At 43.5% G+C, this 16,444-nt stretch overlaps 1 pseudogene; it reads right to left on the reverse strand.

Annotated features, from left to right (window-relative positions):
• Nucleotides 1–6,740: 6,740 nt before the first annotated feature.
• On the reverse strand, nt 6,741–12,075 carry LOC139377357 (3-dehydrosphinganine reductase-like; annotated as a pseudogene).
• Between the last annotated feature and the right edge of the window lie 4,369 nt (nt 12,076–16,444).

Here is a 16,444-nt window from a genome sequence, read left to right on the forward strand (position 1 = left end):
CACAAGCAATGGACATTAGACCCGTGGAAATATGTCCTTTGGTCTGGAGTCCAAATGGTTGATTTTTGGTTCCAACTGCTGTGTCTTTGTGAGACGCGGTGCGGGTTAACGGATGATCTCCGCATGTGTATTTCCCACAGTAAAGCATGGAGGAGGTGTTATGGTGTGGGGGTGCTTTCCAGCATGGCTGCCACAGCATTCTGCAGCTATACGCCATCCCATCTGGTTTGGTTTTAGTGGGACTATCATTTGTTTTTCAACATGACAATGACCCAACACACCTCCATGCTGTGTAAGGGCTATTTTACCAAAAAGAAGAGTGATGGAGTGCTGCATCAGATGACCTGGCACCAGATGACAATCCCCCAACCTCAACCAAATTGAGATGATTTGGGATGAGTCGGACCGCAGACTAAAGGAAAAGCAGCCAACAAGTGCTCAGCATATGTGGGAACTCCTTCAAGACTGTTGGAAAAGCATTCCAGGTGAAGAGAGTGGTTGAGAGAATGCTAAGATTGTGCCAAACTGTCATCAACGCAAAGGGTAGCTATTTGAAGAATCTCAAATATGAAATATATTTAGATTTGTTTAACACTTTTTTGGTTATTACATGATTCCATGTGTTATTTAATTGTTTTAATGTCTTCACTATTATTCTACAATGTAGAAAATAGTGAAAATAAAGAGAAACCCTTGAATGAGTAGGTGTTCTAAAACTTTTGACCGGTTGTGTATACTATAGCTACCTGCTGCCCAGGCTGTTCTGTTCCCCTCGTGGAAGATGAAAGTCCACTACTCAAACAGAATATGTAAAACCTCACATCCACCCACAGTACACACAGTAGCCCCCCAATAACCACCCGGCTGCACACACACACTGTACATCAAAACTGAAACGCTCCGTAATGGTACAAAACATCCCCTCCACTCAACATCTGTAAACACAGGAGCCAGGATTGATCAACTGTAACCATAGGTTGTGTATATATCTAGGCTGTGCAACCCTCAGCAACATAATAATGTAAGCTCATAATCCAAACAAAGCAAACACAGATACACAAATACATTTTTTACAATTTAGTCATCTAGTTAAGTCGTTCTGAAACTGTGGGGCATGTCCCTGTGGTTGGTGCGCGAGGTCCCAACAAGCCCATGTCAGCTAATGTTTTTTAGCCTATAGATTTTGTGGTTTGAGTCAACTCAAATACCACATGAATTCACATTAGATAATGGCAAAATGTGAAGAATTGCAAAGTTAGTTTTAAAACTACAAAAATGTTCACTGCACCCCATGACAGAATGTGTAGAATTCAAACTCTTGATTTGGCAGAGTCTTATGCAGACCTACTTACAGTCAGTGCATTCAACTATGTATACTTATACATATGGTATACGTTAGGTTCCATACCAGTGCAATAACAAAGCCTAAAAGCTTTCAAAAGAGGCCTGTGTTCAGTAGCCTACTGAGTGCAGAAAAAATAATACTATTTAACCTAAAACAGAGATCTAGATGGGCATTGGAAGGAGGAAAAGCCCCATCTAGAACTAAAACAGGACACATTGTAAAAGAAAAAAAGATAAGAAAAAAATGACATTTTCCAAAGTTATTTATTTTGTTTTATTATGTAAGAAAATAAGACAAAGCAACATTGTTCTACTCCTTACATTTTTACTTTCAATGGCACACAAGGTGAAATTCTTACCCGTTTGGCAAAAACGAAACAGAACAAAACACAACCAATATAATGGGAACAGAAGTGGAATGCATCATGACAATTTTCAGTAGTACTGTACTTATCAACTCTATATAATCTTTTAAATATCTCTGGATGACACCAACGAATGGGAAATCTAGAGCATTTTAAAACTTGGTGGTAGTGTTTTAACATATTGTGAGGATAGGCTTAATTTGCATAGCTTAAGTGTTAAAACAAAATAGCTTTGCCCATGAACTACATATTATACCAAATCTCTATCAACTACAACATTAATGTGTTTCTAAAAGCAAAACAACTCACACAGATGATAACATGACAGGTAGACACAGAAACTTTGCTGGACAGTGACAGTATGCCTTGAACCAATGTCAAATGTGTTATGGTGAGTGAATGAGGACCCAAAAGCGAACTAACTTAAACAGAGCTTCTTTAATAACCAAACATAGGTAGGCTCAGATAGACCGGCAGATTCCGACAGGACAGGACAAGGTTACAGCAAACATGACGATAGTCTGGCTCAGGCATGAAACACAACAAACAAGAATCCGACAAGGACAGGAACAGAAACAGAGAGAGATATAGGGACCTAATCAGAGGGAAAAAGGGAACAGGTGGGAAACGGGGTGAATGGGTAGTCAGAGGAGACAAGGAACAGCTGGGGGAAAGCGGGGGAGAAAAGGTAACCTAACAACGACCAGCAGAGGGAGACAGGGTGAAGGGAAAGGACAGAGACAAGACACAACATGACAGTACATGACAGTACCCCCCCACTCACCGAGCGCCTCCTGGCGCACTCGAGGAGGAAACCTGGCGGCAACGGAGGAAATCCTCGATCAGCGCACGGTCCAGCACGTCCCGAGAGGGAACCCAACTCCTCTCCTCAGGACCGTACCCCTCCCAATCTACGAGGTACTGGTGACCACGGCCCCGAGGACGCATGTCCAAAATTCTACGGACCCTGTAGATGGGTGCGCCCTCGACAAGGATGGGGGGGGGGGGGGGGGGGGGAAGACGAGCGGGGGCGCGAAGGACGGGCTTGATGCAGGAGACATGGAAGACCGGGTGGACGCGACGAAGGTATCGCGGAAGAAGAAGTCGAACTGCGACAGGATTAATGACCCGAGAAATACGGAACGGACCAATGAACCGCGGGGTCAACTTGCGAGAAGCCGTCTTAAGGGGAAGGTTCTGAGTGGAGAGCCAAACTCTCTGACCGCGACAATATCTAGGACTCTTAGTTCTACGCTTATTAGCAGCCCTCACAGTCTGCGTCCTATAACGGCAAAGTGCAGACCTGACCCTCTTCCAGGTGCGCTCGCAACGTTGGACAAAAGCCTGAGCGGAGGGGACGCTGGACTCGGCGAACTGAGATGAGAACAGCGGAGGCTGGTACCCGAGGCTACTCTGAAAAGGAGATAGCCCGGTCGCAGACGAAGGAAGCGAGTTGTGGGCGTATTCTGCCCAGGGGAGCTGTTCTGACCAAGACGCAGGGTTACGAAAAGAAAGACTGCGTAAGATGCGACCAATAGTCTGATTGGCCCGTTCTGCTTGACCGTTAGACTGGGGGTGAAAGCCGGAAGAGAGACTGACGGAAGCCCCAATCAAACGGCAAAACTCCCTCCAAAATTGAGACGTGAATTGCGGACCTCTGTCCGAAACGACGTCTGACGGAAGGCCATGAATTCTGAAAACATTCTCGATGATGATTTGTGCCGTCTCTTTAGCAGAAGGAAGCTTAGCAAGGGGAATGAAATGAGCCGCCTTAGAGAACCTATCGACAACCGTAAGAATAACAGTCTTCCCCGCTGACGAAGGCAGTCCGGTGACAAAATCTAAGGCGATGTGAGACCATGGTCGAGAGGGAATAGGAAGCGGCCTGAGACGGCCGGCAGGAGGAGAGTTACCGGACTTAGTCTGCGCGCAGACCGAACAAGCAGCCACGAAACGACGCGTGTCATGCTCCCGGGTGGGCCACCAAAAACGCTGGCGAATGGAAGCAAGCGTACCCCGAACGCCAGGGTGGCCGGCTAACTTGGCAGAGTGAGCCCACTGAAGAACGGCCAGACGAGTAGGAACGGGAACGAAAAGAAGGTTCCTAGGACAAGCGCGCGGCGACGGAGTGTGAGTGAGCGCTTGTTTTACCTGCCTCTCAATTCCCCAGACAGTCAACCCGACAACACGCCCCTCAGGGAGAATCCCCTCGGGGTCAGTGGAGGCTACTGAAGAACTGAAGAGACGAGACAAAGCATCAGGCTTGGTGTTCTTAGAGCCCGGACGATAAGAAATCACGAACTCGAAACGAGCGAAAAACAGCGCCCAACGCGCCTGACGCGCATTAAGTCGTTTGGCAGAACGGATGTACTCAAGGTTCCTATGGTCAGTCCAAACGACAAAAGGAACGGTCGCCCCCTCCAACCACTGTCGCCATTCGCCTAGGGCTAACCGGATGGCGAGCAGTTCGCGGTTACCCACATCATAGTTACGTTCCGACGGCGACAGGCGATGAGAAAAATACGCGCATGGGTGGACCTTGTCGTCAGAGAGGGAGCGCTGAGAAAGGATGGCTCCCACGCCCACCTCTGACGCGTCAACCTCGACAACGAACTGTCTAGAGACGTCAGGTGTAACAAGGATAGGAGCGGATGTAAAACGATTCCTCTTGACAGAAGTAAGGGCTGTGAGAGGAGCTGCCACCTGACCGAAATTACGGATGAAACGACGATAGAAGTTCGCGAAGCCGAGAAAGCGCTGCAGCTCGACGCGTGACTTAGGGACGGGCCAATCAATGACAGCTTGGACCTTAGCGGGATCCATCTTAATGCCTTCAGCGGAAATAACAGAACCGAGAAATGTGACGGAGGAGGCATGAAAAGTGCACTTCTCAGCCTTCACAAAAAGACAATTCTCTAAAAGGCGCTGGAGGACACGTGAACGTGCTGAACATGAATCTGGAGTGACGGTGAAAAAATCAGGATATCGTCAAGGTAAACGAAAACAAAGATGTTCAGCATGTCTCTCAGGACATTTGAATCATGCATTCTCACTTCCGACATTTTGGTTTTGAGTAAGGCCTTTTTGTACAAAAACTAAACTGGAATTGACGACACCAACAAAAAACACGGTAAAACAGTTGGCATTTTCATAGAAAAATCATATCAAATTAACTGGTAAACCACAAGAGGCTCAAGTCAAGTTTTTTTTCTGTGGATGAAATTGGATTATTTTAGCATTAACATCTGTAGTTCTCTTAAGGCTTGGAATGGGTCCCCACAATTGTCGTGCTTGACTGCATTACAAACTATTTCTAGGATAGAACAGAGAAGCAACATCAGACAAAATACATCTCAAATAGTTGCATCATACTTACAGAAATTGTCTCTTAATACATCTTGGCATTCAAATATTGGTGGCTTTTCAAAAGATGATGTATATTTTCTGATTTGTAGCGTATTGTTTGTGTTAAAGTGAAGCACATTCTCCACACAGTTGATCGATGGAAGGAAGACTTGCATGAGCTCGCATTTTCCTCTTTAGAGGACTTCAGGAGGGATCTGTGAATACTTACCGAGACAAATAACAATCAGATAGGAACGCATTGGATGACGTCCACAGTGACTGTGCATGAAATGTCAAATCAGATAATACAATAGCACACAGAGCTCCTCAATGAGCTTGCCAGTCCCTCTTCGTCTCTTGGCCTCTATATAAAATACAGCTCTGGCGCCCTCTCTAGGCCCAAGGGAACTTTGCTCGAACCTGCGAATCACACCCCACGCCTTGTCCTGACACCACCCCATCAATCTTATTAAGGAGGCAAAATATGTACACAGATCACACATACAAAGACCCTCAACCCCCTCAGGAAAACAGGAAAGAGCGGTCATCAGCTGTTAGTGGATTTGTTCCTCTACTACATCGTATGACTGTCCCATGCTGACCTTTAACCTGTCGCTTCTACCTCAGGTAAAAAAACACAAATAAGATGGCGTGAAAGTGACAGGCAAATAAGAGGAATACATTAGAGGAGCTTTCTCTTTTTTCCCAGCCACCACCCAGTGTCCAATGGCTTTTCTCTCTCCCTGGAGTAGGCTGGGTCAGTGTACAGTCCTTCAAACACATTGTAACATAACACTACATTAAAATCTCTCCCATCGGCTTCTTCACAAAGCCCCTACATGCACAGCAAACACAAATTCCTTTGTACTTCCACATACAATCTCTCTACCTGAAAATACCTTGGATGTTTATTTCCGGGAAGCAAATTACATTTTTGCATTGCCCTCTTGCTATGCCCTCTCTCATTACTGTTATTTTATTTAACCTTTATTTAACTAGGCAAGTGAGTTAAGAACAAATCATTTTTTACAATGACGGTCTACCCCGACCAAACCTGGACGACGCTGGGCCAATTGTGTGCCGCCCTACGGGACTCCCAATCACGGCCGGATGTGATTCAGCCTGGATACGAACCAGGGACTGTAGTGTCGCCTCTTGCACTGACATGCAGTGACATAGACCGCTGCGCCACTCGGGAGCCCAAAACGACTAAAATCACCTCAAAGTTTAGTTAATGCATCCACAGCATGGGCCAAAACACCACACGACATAGACAGCACATGGAGGGGCGTCAAAACACCACACGACATAGACAGCACACGGAGGGGCGTCAAAACACCACACGACATAGACAGCACAAGGAGGGGCACAGGTTACAACAGAGTGAACATAGAGGAAAGAAGCCCTGCCTGCAAAAGAAAAAAGCTTTGGAAGGCGGAACAGAACGCATTTGGTGAAGATAGAGTTTAAGGTGATTAAGCTAGCTTACTCAGAATGGTCTGCATGACATACAGTATTGTTTGCGTTGGTATTTTGTCAGACTCTTGGTAAAGGAATTACAGGTCAACATGCTGACATGCTCTGTCAGACTGGCTATCCCTTACTTACCTCTCTGCATGGAAGGAAAAAAAAGTAAATGTCAATGGAATAATGACAAAATGGCTGCCAAGGATGGTATGTGTTACATCATCAGTCAAGTGGAAAAGACATCCGCCATCTTCTTTACTTAGATATTATCACTGGTGGATGAGATGACTGGCCATTTAGCCTACCCAGGGTTGTGCCCTCTAGGGGAGAAGGGGATGGGAGAGGAGTGGTGGCTCGGTTGGGTTCTTCAGTGGCTACGACTCTGGGAGGATGGAGAGGCGGGGGAGGGGGTGTATGAGGGAGGAGGTTGGGGTGGGCGTGTTACTCCCGCTTGTCCGCTGCTTTGGACTGCTCCCTCTCGATCATACAGCGACGCACAATGCTGTCGAAACTCCCCAGGTAGAACAGAGCGACGGTCCGGAACAGCCTCATGGTCACGATCTGCACAGAAGTCACATTAACATTATGAGCCCTAGTCACTATTCACGAGCACCAGAGTTAGACAGGAACAGACAGTTTTGGGACAATCTATTATTATGTTATAATCATAAAATATGACTTAATTATATCTCTATGGTTATAATAGATGTGTAATAGATACAAAATTGCTTTGGTAAGTTGATTGTTGAGGTTCAGTTAACGCATGTTTACCAAAAGACCCCAGAGTAATATCCTGGGTGTGTTGTAATGGGACCGTGACAGTACCATTCCTGTACTGTTGTTACCTGCTGGAGGCCCTCTGTGATGGAGGTGACAGGTGACATTCCACAGGTGAGAGCCGAGAGCATGTAGCCGTCAGGCCCCACAGAGATGTTGAAGTTCCCCTGCTGTAGGGGTCACAAAGACATGGCCGTCCGAAAAAACGCTTCATCACACTTCTAGAGAGCCATTCTCTCTATGGTCCTGACTGGAAGGGATGTACTGATAACTCTTTTTGTGTTGGCCTAAGGCAGAGTAAATGTGATGGTGACAGTTGTTAAGAACGCAGTCTCTTACCACAGCATCCTTGGCCACGGTTTTAGCAACCTGCTCCGGCTGAGTCCCCCCAGACGTCTCGGAGATCAGTCTGGTCTCTAAAGGCTATGGAATGGACGAAGAGAGAAAATATAACGCGAGGCGTCAGAGTAAAAAACAAAAGAGAACTTTACACTTTTTCATGAGGAGACTTACCTTCGTCCTATTCTCCTCTGCTAGTCCTGATGTGTCAGGGGGGGTAGGCCACCGTTACATAAATGTTATATGGCTTCATCTGCATGGAGGAGTAGAGGAAAGAGTACATTCAATTAGCCACAGAGAGGCCTTTTGGCCTCCAACCTGGGTAGGAGGAGGATCTAAATACTACCCACTTCCATCTGCAGGGACTCAGCCAGACCACGAAGGGCAAACTTGGACGGGGAGTAGGCAGTGTAGCCAAACAGGCCGATCTGGCCAGCCTGGGAGGAGACAAACATGATGAGTCCCATCCTCCGCTCCTTCATAGTGGCGATTACGGCCCGTGTGGGATACACACTGCCCAGGTAGTTCACCTCCATCAGACTCTGTTATAGACAAGGGAATGAGCACAAAAAGTCATTCATGATGTATTACTATTATTATGAATGAAAACTGAGCAATATCCATACTACTGGAGCAAAAATAGTCCTGCAATATGTTACGTGTTATATGTCTGTGCAGTTTCCATAGTAATAGCATTTCTCTGGAGGGAGGCCTAATGAATTCAGACCCTTAACGAGGCATGTGACCAGCAGTGGAATGGCAGGATGAGAAGGAGCCAGGCTCCTTCCAGGAATTGTAATGAAGCCAAATAAATATACAGAACAAAAATATAAACGCAACATGCAACAATTTCAACAATTTTACTGAGTTACAGTTCATATAAGGAAATCAGTCAATTTAAATAAACAAATTAGTCATTAATCTATGGATTACACATGACTGGGCAAGGGTGCAGCCATGGGTGCGCCTGGGAGGGCATAGGCCCACCCACGGGGGAACCAGGCTCAGCCAATCAAAAAGAGTTATTCGCCACAAAAGGACTTTATTACAGACAGAAATACTTCTGTTTCATCAGCTGTTGGGGTGGCTGGTCTCAAACGATCCCGCAGGTGAAGAAGCCGAGGTCCTGGGCTGGAGTGGTCACATGTGGTCTGTGGTTGTTAGGCCAGTTGGATGTTCTGCCAAATTCTCTAAAATTGCGTTGGAGGCGGCTTATGGTAGAGAAATTAACATTAAATTGTCTGGCAACAGCTCTGGTAAACATGCCTGCATGCTCTCTGAAAACTGACACTGTGTTGTGCGACAAAACTGCACAATTTAGAGTGGCTGTTTATTATCCCCAGCACAAGGTGCACCTGTGTAATGATCACGCTGTTTAATCAGCTTCTTGATATGCCCCACCTGTCAGGTGGATGGATTCGCTTGGCAAAGGAGACATGCTCACTAACAGGGATGTAAACACATTTGTGCACAAAATGTTTTGAGAGAAATAAGCTTTTTGTGCGTATGGAACATTTCTGGTATCTTTTATTTCAGCTCATGAAACATGGGACCAATACTTTACATGTTGCGTTTATATTTTTGTTCAGTGTACATTAGGATGTGAACAGCAACATTTACCCTTGGTCATTATCTTAGTATTAGAACAATCCCTTCATGCACACACTTGTGAACACACACACGTACACACAATATAATTTCCCTTCGGTCATTATCTCTGAATCTGGACAATCACTTGACTGTGAGAGAGCGAAGAAACCTGCCACCTCTTTGGCCTTGAATTAAACCGCTCTCTCATTCTTCCACTGCAATCCAATCTGCTGCAGACCTAGACTGCATTCTCATCTTGCCTTATGGTTTGCTAACTGCATCTTTAAACTAAAAGCTGAACCCTCGATTCCACCTTCAGACACACATCAAACCCATTGACTCTTCAGTCTGGGAATCTAAAATCTTATCTCATTGCCTATTCAGAGTTAGTTTTGGCACAACATCAATGTTTTCTGAAGCACATACGGTAGGTGTTGGGTTTCTGTGTTCACCCTTCCAGCCCTGTCTGTCTATCCCCCGGTTAGTTACAGTAGCCTCCCCAACCTACTAGTTACCTACTTACTCTGAAGCGCTGCACCTCCTCAAACTTCCCAGAGAAGGACGTCCCAGGACAGTTCACCAGCATGTCCACCGGACCAAGCTTCTCTTGACACTAAATGGATTAAAATTACATTGATGTTGTAATATACAAAAGTTCAAATCACCAATGTTCCCTCAAATTTGTTTTCTGTAACTGAGCAAATTTCAGGTCTGCTGAGCTCAAACTTGAACCTTGTGAAAATTCTGTGTAACTTTTGGTACACATTTACTGTGAACACTGAGGCTGTACCCGCTTTAAGTTCCAGTTATAACAGTGGCCAAGTAGGCTACTGTGGCTATTTGATCATAATGTAGGACTACCAGAGTGGACTACCATCAAAAACAATGGAGAAAATGCATCATAACATTTTAACATGGAAATAGCTGTTCTATCATTCAGCCTACAGTAGCAGCCAATGTGTGGTGTTCAAAGTAGGCCTACATTCCATGAGACCTTTGGACAAAAAACATGCAGGGCTTGACATTAACCCGTTTATCCACTTGCCCTTCAGACCAGGAGGTGACTGAAAATGTTGTGGTGTTTGATGCAAGAATCCACTTTACAAAATAAAATGCATTATTATTTCCATACCATTATTACAGAGAATAAGACACATTATGCTACCGTCTGTCTATTGGCTACTTAGCTTATTCAAGATATGTCTCAAAATACAACACTACCCTTTTAGACAGAAAAATTATTATTTACCTGACATCTTTACCTGACTTTACCTGCATACGTTTTGTGCCCTTGTAGGAAGCAACCACTCCCCCATTGCTGACTAAAAATGAGCTATAACTGGGCTAATAACTCACTTACTAGAAAATAATATGAATAGATGTGCACACGTGGCTACATGCAGCTCTCGCTTTGATCTCAAAACAAGCGCATCTACTTGCGAACACTCATGCTGTGAACACAGTCCTGTTCAAAGTGAATGGCACAGATCCACATATGGCAATGGGCTATTTGCATATAGGGATACTGCATCTCTGGTTATGGCGCACCGGATTGGTAGAGTATAGGTTGTGCCTGTCAATGCAATAGAATCCTACTCCAATGCGCTCTGCCTACAAGAAAATCTCTTGCATCGTTAGCTTTGTTTCAGTATTTTGCATTGAACGTGTCTGATATTACGTTGATTCGATCCCAATTCTCACAGTAGAGCGAAACATTGATAGTGTTAACTAAAAGGTAAAACCTAGAAAGTTGAGTGAAGTTCAATCACGTGCCTCTCTGCGGGGGCTGATATTTCCTCTGCGAAGCAGTCCCGGGAGAGCTGTGCTCCTGTGAACAACTTGGAGGGAAGATTGCCTATCACTTGTGATTTACCTGCTTAATCACACTTTCCACCTGTCCGTAGTCCTTGGACACATCAACTGATATGCAGAGCACAACCTGAGTGGAAGAGGAATGCGAATACCAAAACAGTCAGTGCTTGTGTAAGAAGTTGCTAATGTGATCATTAGGGTCAATATTTTATCATTTACTTGCATCCAAAAAAAGAGCCTTGCCTTTCTTCTTCCAGGTTGTACTAAAACATGTAGCTACGTAATACATACCTGCTTATCATTAATTGCACATTTCTCTACTTCTTTTTTCACTTGAACCAATTTACTCTAAAGAAAAGGACAGAAGGCTTGATAAATGTGCTGTCTGGGTGAAGAACAGGGCAAAAGAGTCAAGGACATTGATGATTTTTATTTTATTTCTGCTAACCTCGTCTCTTGCCACTAGTGTGATGAATGCTCCTTGTCTGTACTCCATAGCAATGCTTTTCCCTATTCCACTGGAGCCTCCAGTGACCTGCAGGTTGAGAGGTGGTAGGTGAGAGAGGAGGGCCATTCCTTCTGAAGTTAAATACAAGGGCTGTGCCCCGGGGGTCAAAGTCCAACATATATAGGTAATTATAAACTGGCTGGTTTGAACCCTGAATGCTGACAGCTGTGGTATATCAGACTGTTTTACAATGGGTATGACAGTGCATGTATTTTTTACTGCTCTAGTTACGCTGGTAACCAGTTTATAATAGCAATTAGGCACCTCGGGGGTTTGTGTTATATGGCCAATATACTATACCCTCTCGTGCCTTAATGCTTAATTATAAATGTGACTTTTGCAAGTTAGTACATGTGTTTCTTTTACACAAATGTCCTGGTTATCAGGGGATATCATATACAACAGCAACACGAAGGCAACGATGAATGCAGCAGCGACTAGAAGCATGATAAAAGGCAAAAGGAGCCACCAGGAATTGAAGAAAAGACAATCCGTGACCGTTGAACTCAACCCTTCCTCATAGGACATGGGTGAAACTGTCAGTTTGGTTAGCTTAGTAGCTAACGTTCGCTTTTGGACTCAGTTGGAGATAATCGCGGGGGCTGGTCAAAAGGGTGGCAACAGAGGAGGAGTTTTCTAGCGGTATGTTTGGCAGCGAGTCAGAAGCATTTCTCCTCAAACCAATCGCTGAGTTATAAGGTGGATCTTGCACTCTGTTCCTGCCGAGCTGCAACATAAACCAAAACGACCGCTGTGAAACAGGTAAGAATAACGAAGTACTTCCGGGTCACAAATTTTTTGAACATTTTTAAAACAAGATTTCCTTCCTGTATGCGTTGTAAATGCACAGTATGTTGTGACACCGTAAAATGAGAGTCATTATACTCAGCAGTATTTCTAGGTTCCAAATCCACAACGTTTAGACCCAGAGGACCGTCACTGCGCATTTTGCGGCCAATCAGTTTAAATGCAGTAGTTTTTTTTCATGTTGGACATGCATATTCCATCCTACACCATTTTTAGCACCTTGTGTCACTTCTAGTTTCCAAATCCACAGTCCTGTGAGTTTTATGCTGGACTACAACCCCAAAAGGTGTATTGCTGCCACCGACTGGACGGTTTGAAACTAAAACAAGGTAAAAAAATAAATAATGAATATCCATACGTGATAGTGAAACTTAACTTTATCCACCCAAATTACAATAGTACATTGACAAAACAAAACTCCAACCTCTTCCTTCTTTCAATTCTCCATATCTCCCTTCTTCTCAGGCTCTACGGCTTGTGATAATATTCCATGTAACTCCTTCGCAGAGAAGTCTTTCAGCCCCAGGATCCGCTCTCACAATGATATCTATCTACCTGGACCTTCTCACCACCTTGGCAGGAGCATTTATCACCATAGCTATAAAGTCCACCCTAACCTTTAAAATGTCAGGATCCTGCTGGTGAAGGCCTACACCACCATGGTCAAGTGCACCATTCACACCCTCAAACCTTTTAGCAGCTGCTGCATATGATATGCTCTGGATAGACTTTGGCCACCTCATTCTCTTTCACCCTTGTGGGGCATTTGAAACATGTGGCTTCATCTTTCCCACCACAATTGCAACATGTCACTTTCATAACACATAATATGATCTTTTCCACAAGTTGGACATCTCGGCTTCTCCCTTCTGCAAACACTTGAAACATGACCAAAAGCTTTACAAATATCACACTGCATTGGTCTTAAGATAAATGCTCTGACTCTGTAGTTAATATGCCTTATTAACTGCATTTGAGTAGGGAGAGAAAAAAACAAACAGATACTCTTCACTCCAGGAATATTTTTATCTCTTCAACATCTACTTCCCATGAGACTCCAGATATAACCCCCCTGAGGAGTGCCCTGCTTCTAAGAGACACACACGACACTTCAAACTTATCAAATCGGGTGAGACGAAACACACGTTTCTTCTGATCCTCAGAAGCAAAACAAATCTAAACCAGCCCGCCTCTCTTGATCCTAACACCCTTCACTCTACCCAGCACTCTGTCCACCAGTATGGGTATCTCAAATGGATTCCTCAAGATCAGTAATTCGATCATCTGCTCCTCATTTACAAACCGTACTCCTACAAGATATGAAGTGACATTATCATCACTGTACTCTACTTTTCTCTGTTTTCCTTTCTTTTTGACAATATTCCAATGCTCCTTGATTCTACCGCCATTAGAATCCACTTCATCATCCACTTCTGGCATCTTTCTGAATAGATGCGTTGCCTAAAATCCCAAATCCGCAGTTTACACCTAGTGGAGCATCACTGCTCATTTTGCGGCCCTTAAAGAGTGGTCAATCAGCTTAAATCCAGTCGTTTTTTTTCTCCAAATTGCACATATATATTGCACCATACACAATTTCCTGTACATTGTCACAGTAAAAGTGGGGTCCAATGTACCTGAGAGCACTTGTAGTTTCCAAATCCACAAAGTTTACACTCTGAGGAGCATCTCTGCTCATTCTACAAACAAACAATACGTTTATTCAAAAAATGAAGATACAATTTGGTTAAAATTCAAAATATTTAAAAAACTTTATTCATCAGTGAATTAATCAATAACTTTTGTGAAATTGATCATCGATATTAAAACAACACTTTCAAATGATATGCATTGTGGGCATAACCTGGTTGAATCAGGTTGTGAATCAACATTGTTTTCACGTCATTTAAAGAAGAAAATATATTGGATGATTGTGGTGATAGTAGCATGATCATACTAGGCTACTGCCTCATATTTTATTAGTCTAGCAAAACACTTGACCTGATGCACGTTTTGGCACGTAAGTCTGGCATATTTAAACGTATAGTCTGTAGCATTCTCATCATTAGGATAATGTAGGTCATTTACAGGTATGCCAGTCTAAAATAGTTAATTTATTGTTTCGTAATAAAGATATTGTCCTGAATTAGTAATTCAGCAGGTTTATTGCGACAGTACAAAAGTGCAGACTGGACCCTGTTTTTACGGACACAAACAATACATCGTTTTTCCTGTACAGTGCCATATTGTAACGTGTACGCTGGGAATTGGGAAGCAAGTACAGGGAGTGAATCATTTAATAAATACATTAACGATAACACAAAAAGCGTACAGACATTAAACACAAACAGAGTAAATAAGGCCTGGGAAACAGAGTAAATAAGGCCTGGGGAAGGAACCAATGGGAGTGACAGATTATAGGGAAGGTTATCAAGAAGGTGAAGAAGTCCAGTTGAGTGAGGCGCTGGTGCGCGTAATGATGGTGAAAGGTGAGCGCAATAATCAGAAGCCTGGTGACCTAGAGCGCCGGTGAGGGGGTATACGTGACACATATAGTGTCCAGGCACCCCACCTTAAGCTATTTGACCATAGTAGAAGTCCAGCAACACTTCCTATAACCTATATTTTGTTCTAACTAATCTGCTTTGTACAGATAATTGTGTATGTTACAATATGCATGTCCAATATGTAACACGTACTGCATTACTGCGACAATGTACAGGAAATGATGTATGGTGCAATATGTACAGTGCATTTGTAATGTATACAGACAGACCCATTGACTTTTTCCTCATTTCGTTACGTTAAAGCCTTATTCTAAAATTGATTAAATTAAAACATTTCCTCATCAATCTACACACAACACCCCATATATATAAAAAAAACATACCATATTTACAAAAGTATTTGGACCATTTGCTACGAGATTTGAAATTGAGCCCAGGTGCATCCTGTTTCCATTGATCATCCTTGAGCTGTTTCTACAACTTGGAGTCCACCTGTGTTCAATTCAGTTGATTGGAAATTATTTGGAAAGGCACACACCTGTCTAGGTCTCACAGTTGACAGTACACGTCAGAGCAAAAACCAAGCGATGAGGTAGAAGGAATTGTCCCTAGAGCACCAAGACTGGATTGGGTCGAGGCACAGATCTGGGGAAGGGTATCAAAACATTTCTGCGGCATTGAAGGTACCCAAGAACACGCTTGTAGCATCATACCCAAGAAGACTTTAGGTTGTAATCGCTGCCAAAGGTGTTTCAACAAAGTACTGACTAAAGGGGCTGAATAATTATGTAAATGTGCATTTTTGTAAAAATATATTTTTTAGCTTTGTCATTATATTGTATTGTGTGTAGATTGGTGAGGGGAAAACATCTATTTGATCTATTTTAGAGTGAGGCTGTAACGTAACCAAATGTGTAAAGGCGTCTGAATTTTTTCCGAATGCACTGTATTTCCAATATGACAGGATGATAGCAGTGTTATGTGTGATATTGTGAGGTGCTATACAAATTTGACAGTGGCAAAACGGGGACTTCAAATAGGCTTATCGCATGTGAAGGGAACTGTAGCCTACTGTTCAGATGGGTTTAATGGAAACTGAAATCTGGACACTGACTATGCCTAACCTCTCTCACATAGCCTTTAATTTTAAAGGCTAACTTCTCGATGCAAATTTCTTTCAGTAAAATAATACACCAAATCTAGGCTACATTTTGGAACACCTGTGAGATAGGGGAATGAGTAGACACAAATACAGTGGGTTGATCATTAGGAGGAGCAGGAGTCAATAAGCTGTCATTACATACTTTGGAAACACAATTATCCAAACAACCCTTAGAGGCAAACCGATCACAAGGAGGTGGTTTGTTTTTCAAATTCATTGTCAGTATTACACATTATTTTGCTTTCCACCAGACACTGAGATTATTTGACCTTTCAGCAGGACAATAACTTAAAACAAGGCCAAATCTACACTGGAGTTGCTTACCAAGAAGACTGTTGACTGGTTGAGTTAAGGTTTGACTTAAATCTATGGCAAGACAAATAATTTGACAGAGCTTAAAACATTTTCAAAATAATAATGG

Source organism: Oncorhynchus clarkii, chromosome 20 (genome assembly GCF_045791955.1).
Source record: "Oncorhynchus clarkii lewisi isolate Uvic-CL-2024 chromosome 20, UVic_Ocla_1.0, whole genome shotgun sequence".
NCBI lineage: Eukaryota > Metazoa > Chordata > Actinopteri > Salmoniformes > Salmonidae > Oncorhynchus > Oncorhynchus clarkii.